Source organism: Gouania willdenowi, chromosome 7, assembly GCF_900634775.1.
Source record: "Gouania willdenowi chromosome 7, fGouWil2.1, whole genome shotgun sequence".
In the NCBI taxonomy this organism is placed as follows: Eukaryota; Metazoa; Chordata; class Actinopteri; order Blenniiformes; family Gobiesocidae; genus Gouania; species Gouania willdenowi.
Genome location: NC_041050.1, coordinates 4,840,191 through 4,846,596, shown reverse-complemented (window position 1 = coordinate 4,846,596; position 6,406 = coordinate 4,840,191). Strand labels below are relative to the sequence as shown.

The 6,406-nt window shown below is 38.4% G+C and overlaps 1 protein-coding gene across 1 annotated transcript in view; it reads left to right on the top strand.

Moving 5' to 3' along the window:
* The first annotated feature begins 5,894 nt into the window (after window positions 1–5,894).
* Window positions 5,895–6,406, top strand: part of pkig (protein kinase (cAMP-dependent, catalytic) inhibitor gamma) — a 36,381-nt gene continuing 35,869 nt past the window's right edge. Inside the window, exon 1 of the mRNA XM_028454204.1 lies at window positions 5,895–6,200. The gene's annotated coding sequence lies outside the window, so the exon portion shown is untranslated. The remainder of the gene's footprint in view (window positions 6,201–6,406) is intronic.

Below are 6,406 nucleotides of genomic sequence, written 5' to 3'. Positions count from 1 at the left end.
TGTACAGTTTACAGTGCAAAATAAAGCTTTAAATAAGAATTATAAAATTAACCTAATGTACAAAAGGCTAAAATAATTAACATTTTAAAAAATAATTAAAAAAGGCGTGTGCGCGCTTACTTTCAAAATGTAATCAGTTACAGATTACATGCCCAAAAATTTAATTTGTAACATTATCCCTTACATTACTCAATCTGAATACTGTAATCTGATTACTTAGATTACTTCCACAATTAATTACATTTTTTAAGTGTACGAATGCGACCGTAATTGAGAAGAATAAAGAGAACTATTGTGAATACAATTGTTTGTTTATCTGTCGTCGTAAGCCACCTAATCCATGGTGTGATTCATTCTTCGACCATGTAATACATAGATAAATTACTTTCTGACCTGACATCATAAAATAAATACCCAACATAGAAGCAAAGCTAACGTTAGCTTGCTCACTGTGATCATTCTGCTGTTTAATGAGGTTCTGCCTGGTTGAAATATCTGGAAAGTTTGTAAAACTTTGTCACCCTTCAGCAGAAATGACTTCCAGACGGAATCTGGAAGCCGTTATTTCAATACATCCTGTGTGTGTGTGTGCGTGTGTGTGTGTGTGCGTGTGTGTGTGTGCGTGGGGGTGTGTGTGTGTGTGTGTGTTCTCACACTGCTAATGGTTTAGTTTTTTGTTCAACCAAAGTGATTCCTCTCTTCCTCTCATACTGGAGTGGATAAAACTGTTATAAAGTGATACTACATCTGTTTCAAAGCCTTTGTTGATATTAGTTTCTGGCTTGAAGCCTTATGTTTTCATATTTTTCTATCTTTATAGTTCTATTTCATCACAGAGTCTTAAATCAACCACAAGAACACAGTTAGCACTCTGTCTATTATTTATATTCATTCATTTTGCCAAACTGCAGGAATGTGTGCATTCAACTGCAGGCTCTCTCCAAGCTGTTGCCTGAAGTTTTTTTTTATTTAATATATATTTTTAGCATGTCTGTTATTGTTGCCTGTTGTATTTAAATGCAGAATATTTCATGTTGATGGTGAAGACAGTAAAAAAAAAAAAAAAAAAAACTTAAGTGAAGAGGCTCCTTGTGCTTTTTTTCCCTTATATATCAATGTAGGCGGCGTTCCCCCGTTACATCACATGCTGTTATATGTAAGAGCAGAGGTGGACAATAATACCAGTGGAGCCACAAAAATATGATTGTCTGATCCATGCATCACATTATCAACATTCATGTCATCCTTTAAAAGGCCCATGTTACGCTAAATCCACTTTTCTGTGCTTTAAACATCATAAAGTGCTATTAGGGCTTCTTACACAGCCCCAAAGTGTTTTTTTTCATTGATTCCCTCAATCGTTAGTTAGAGGGCGATTTGCTCTTTTCTTACTGCAGGGTGAGCCCAAACACCTCGCTCCAATTTGATGACGCATTCCCACTTTCATGACGAATTTGACACGGCACTGAGCTGGAGAAGCCACGCCTCCAGGAAGCTCTCTGCCATGATTGACATGTAAACAGACACTCCCCATTTGCATTTCAGCGTCCTTCGCACAGTGCTATGTATGTACAGGTGAACGCCCTGCCCCCACGCTCTGTCTCGTGTTTATAAAGCAGCATGAGCTCGGCTACAGAGTGGGTGGGAGGAGGAAGTCATTGTCCCGTCTATAGACACGCCCACTCATCAATATGCATAAATAGGGTGCAAATCAGCCTGTTTGTGTAGAGTTCTCAGAAAGTGATTTTTCAGAGGCTAAAACTCTAGAAAACAGGCGAGTTTGGAAAAATAAACGATATTAATACAATGGACTTAAAATCACACAAAAACTCACCAAACTCGAGTCGGAAAAAAATGGGTCTTTTTACTGTGAAAACCTCAAATGTGTTTGACGAACCAATTTAATGAATGGGAATGCAAATATAAAGTGCAATTATTTAAAAAAAAAAAGTATAAGTTCACAAACAAAAAGTTACTGCATATGCAGCATTTTACATTAAAAAGCCGGAAATGCCTCAAGCATTGTTCACAAATCATCTAAAAGTCACATCCTTTAGTGTATTTGTGTTGTCATTTTTGGTGATACTGTTTTTTTTTCCTTTAGTGTATTCTGTTTTCAATTTGTGTTCTTTCGTTGTCCTTTTTTCCAGTTTTTTGTGTTATTTTTTATTTCTGTGGTCATTGTATACATTATGTCATTGTATTTGTTTTTGGGCCTTATTTTGTATTTTTGGAGGTTTTTTGGCGGCGGGGGGGGGGGGGGGGGGGGGTGAGGGATACCTGTGGCCCATGTCTGTGTGAGACAACTTAATGTATTTCATTTCAATAACATTTCCGGTGGTCTTACATGTAAAAAAAAAAAAAAACAAAACAAACAAATACAGGGTTAAATTGCATTGTTTAGTCCAGTAAATAATACACTGAGGGCCTGTACTATGGAACTTCAGAGATTTATTCAGTGTGTGCTGTACTATAATGCTGGCTAACTTCTTAAGGGGCTAAATCACCATGGTAACTTAGGCTGAACACCTAACTTGGTCGGGACCAGGTTATGAAGTGGATAAGATTTGAGCGAGTAATAAAGTCCCGCCTCCTGACCAATCAGTTATCTTGGAAAATGAGCCGTCAATGGGTAAAAGATCCTGGTTGGGGCAGATGTAACAGTTGCGTTTAGGAAAGAAAGATTATTGGTAACACTTTATATTATGATACACCTATTTTATTAATGGATAAATGCAATCCTTTCATTTACCGATGACATCCTTAGTGCGCTGGTTCGGTGGCAAACAATAGTGTAAAAAGGTGGAAGAAGAAAAAGAGGCCAAATGTAGTTAGATAAGGAAACGAGTGGTATTTATTGGGGAAAAGGGGAGTTTATTTGTTTGAAAAGTGTCAAAAAAATTGTTAAAGGGCAAAAAAGTGCCATAAACTATTTGCAAATGGGCAAAAAATAGGAAAAAAAGGGGAATTTATTGGCAAAAGATATCCCTAAAATCTGGAAAGTGTAAAGAAAAATTGTGAAAATGAGCAAAAATAGGATAAAGGTGGCTGGAGAAATGCCCAAAATAAATTGGTAAAAAGGGGTTAAAAATGATTTCCCTTTTAAGGTTTTCTGTGGGATTAATATTTAAAATTAAGACACAAATAGCCACGTGTTGACTGAATAATGGTTTTAGTACATATTTGCACATCTAATCTGTAGCTGTCGAAATTGTAATTGAATTTAGATAATTTACTTTGTGTTTGTAATTGCCATGAGAATTTTATAAAAATTGTCAATTATGATTTAACACAAAACTGGGGAACCATGTTACAGTTGGGCGCATATGTAGTTAACAATTATTAAAATATGTTTCATTTCAAGCATTCCCATATTTTACAATTTCAAAAAAATTTTAATCTACGCCCACACCAAAAATATCAAAAGCTATATTTTCATTGATTAGGAAGCATAACAAGCTAACCAATAGATCGGAAAGAAATTAGATGATAGATATTTGTTTTTAGTGTATTTTACAGCTGATTTAGGACCCGTTATCATAGGAGATGCTAACAGAAAGCTGACACAAAAGGATGATTCACTTTTATTAGGTTATTTATTCAGGCTCAGATTTGAACTTTAGTAATTGAGAACATAATTGTAATTAACTTCCAGTGGATACAAAAAATATTGTAATTGGAAAAAATGCTGGTCACAGTAATCGTTATTGAACATGGGTAATTGAAAAAGTTATTTTAACTGAAAAATTTAATTGCCCCAACCCTGGTGTCCTGTGATAATGTAGTGGGCTGTTGTGGACACAAAATGCCAGAGCTGAATTTCTGTCCCAGTCCACCCCTGGCTGCCTTACATCAACCATGTTATTCTTCTGTGAAATATGCATTGAAACAATGAGGATCTGTGTCCTACAGTGGAGACTGAAGCGAGCTTTTGTTGCAGTACGTCTACCATGTGGAGCCTCAGCTCATCTTCAGTCTGTTTGAATGAGTCGTCTGGACTTGATTTTAACAGCTTGAGGTTCAGAGAGGAGCACAAAGTGAAGCCAGTTAAAGAGGCAGACACAAACACAGCTGTGTTGTTCCTTCTGTGGCCTCTTAAACAATCACCACAGACTGAATTTGATGCTCTGACTCAAAGCGCGGGGGCCAAATCAAAACTGGCCTGCAGTAGAAAGTAAAAATGACAGAAAAAACATAAAAATTACCAACAAAGGGTACCTGACCCTGAAAAACAGGAACAAGCGGGTCTGAAAATGGATGGATGGATGGATACTTGTAGTGAAAATGTATATAACAAAAAATGTGTTTAATGGATCACCAATAAACAATGTGCACCTTTATATATATATATATATATATATATATATATATATATACACATTAAAATGACTTTTTAGAACTACTTTTTACCTTTGGGCATCGACTATGGAGAGTCGCCATTTTGGACAGGATATGACGCACTTTCATTGATTCCTGTTAGCTGTTGCTAGGCAACAGTGTTCCGTTGGTCTACAGTTTCTGAAGAATGGCGGAATGTATGGCTAATGATTGCTATAACGAGAAAAATCAAGGAAAACATTTATTTTGCTTCTCTAAGTCAAATAATGACACTAATAACAATTTATCTCTGAGCATGTCATTCTCACTTATTCCAAACTCAGTCTTTGCTTCTCTGTCATGAGTCTGTTTACTGATGTCCCTGCTGTCATCTGATGGGACCAATATTCATATCGTTTAAAGACAACATTTTTCTGTGCACTGCAGTAATATTTAAAGGCTTGAAAAACATCCTCCATTGTCAGTTCATCTCCTTCAGCTCTAACAGTCAGTGTGTTGAACACTTCCAGTGCCTCCTTGCCGATGCTGTGGAGTAAAATGTCAATCTTTACTTGTTCATCTTTCTCCCCTGAAGACGCTATATACCGCCGAAAGCTTTGTTCCCTGCTGTGCCAGTTATCAGCAGGGTCACCGGTGAGAGACAGTGGTGACGGTGCTGTGAACAGCTCCACTATGCTAGCTCCTCTGCTAGCCCTGTTAGCATTCTGCTCCAGCCTCTCCGTGTCTCTGCTACTCCGTCTTCTGCTCTCTCACCTTCCACTGGAGCTTTAAGGCTCTATTACAGTGTGGCCTGACCCAGTCTGTAGGTTTGTTATTAATAATATTCCATATTAGACTCACAGAGAAACTTGTTTTTGTTTTTCTCCGCTGTTTCTTAGCGGTTCTTCTTCTTCTTCTTTTGTATTTTTAGCGGTTAACATCCTGAACGTTGTATTACCGCCACCCACTGGATCATGAGTGAACTGGGACTAAGAGGACCGACTAACTTGATTAATAATAATAATAATAATAATAATAATAATAATAATAATAATAATAATATAAAGTAAATACCCCACCACTCTACATTTTCCCTTCACTAACTCCAACATGCTTTTTACGTCCTCCCATGACAGCTCCTTCATATTCAATCATTTCTCTGCCCCTTTCACGATTATTTTAATCTTTTCTGTTTGACTTGATCTGTGCAACTGATTTCATACATATCCTCCTTTCTCTGATTGAACTCCATTGTTATTTTTTCCCCTCTCCTCTCTGCTCCTGCACTGTTTGCTTTGCTTCTGTTACGATCTTTACCATTCTCTCTCTTCTTTTTCCTTCTGCACTCTTTTCACTCCTTCGGCGTCGCTGATATCATTCAACATTTTGAACTTTCTCCACTTCCTTCGCTTTCTTCCTTTATCTCACATTTCCTGTCCATATTATATCATTATTCTTTATTCCCATCACAAACCAGCAGAGGACACAAGGAGAAGTCGTGAGTCCCTGTAAGTAAGTTGGTAAATGGAGCCGCAGAGGCTCGTTTGTTCTTTAGAAAGGCGTTTCGTGCGCGTGCGTGTGTGTGTGTGTGTGTGTGTGTGTGTGTCCCAGCCCACAGACACACTCCCATTGACTTGGACACTTCTCGCTCCATTTTGGAAAAACAGCTGTTTGAAGACGCAACGTTTCCCTGTTGTTGAGGGACGGAAGCCCGAGAGGGACACGTCAACTCACACTCCAAGTTCTTGGGTTTATTGTTAATATAAATTCGCGACGTGCAGCGCTGCGTATTTTTTGTCCGACTGCCTGGAAAGTTAAAGCAGAGATCCTCCATGGTGCTGTGCTGCCATTGTAACAAGTGGAGAAGAGGAGGCAGAACCGAGGTACGTGCACCGTCCCTGCTTTGTGTCGCTGTGTGAGCGTGTGTGTGTGTGTGTGTGTGCGTGCGTGTTTTATTGTTGTGTTACGGCTGCAGTCACGAAGCCAGCGTTTGATCCACAAGGCGGGTTTTCCCCTCAATGTGCGAACAGACGATCTGTCCGCGTGCACATCTGCATCTGGACACACACACACACACACACACACACAC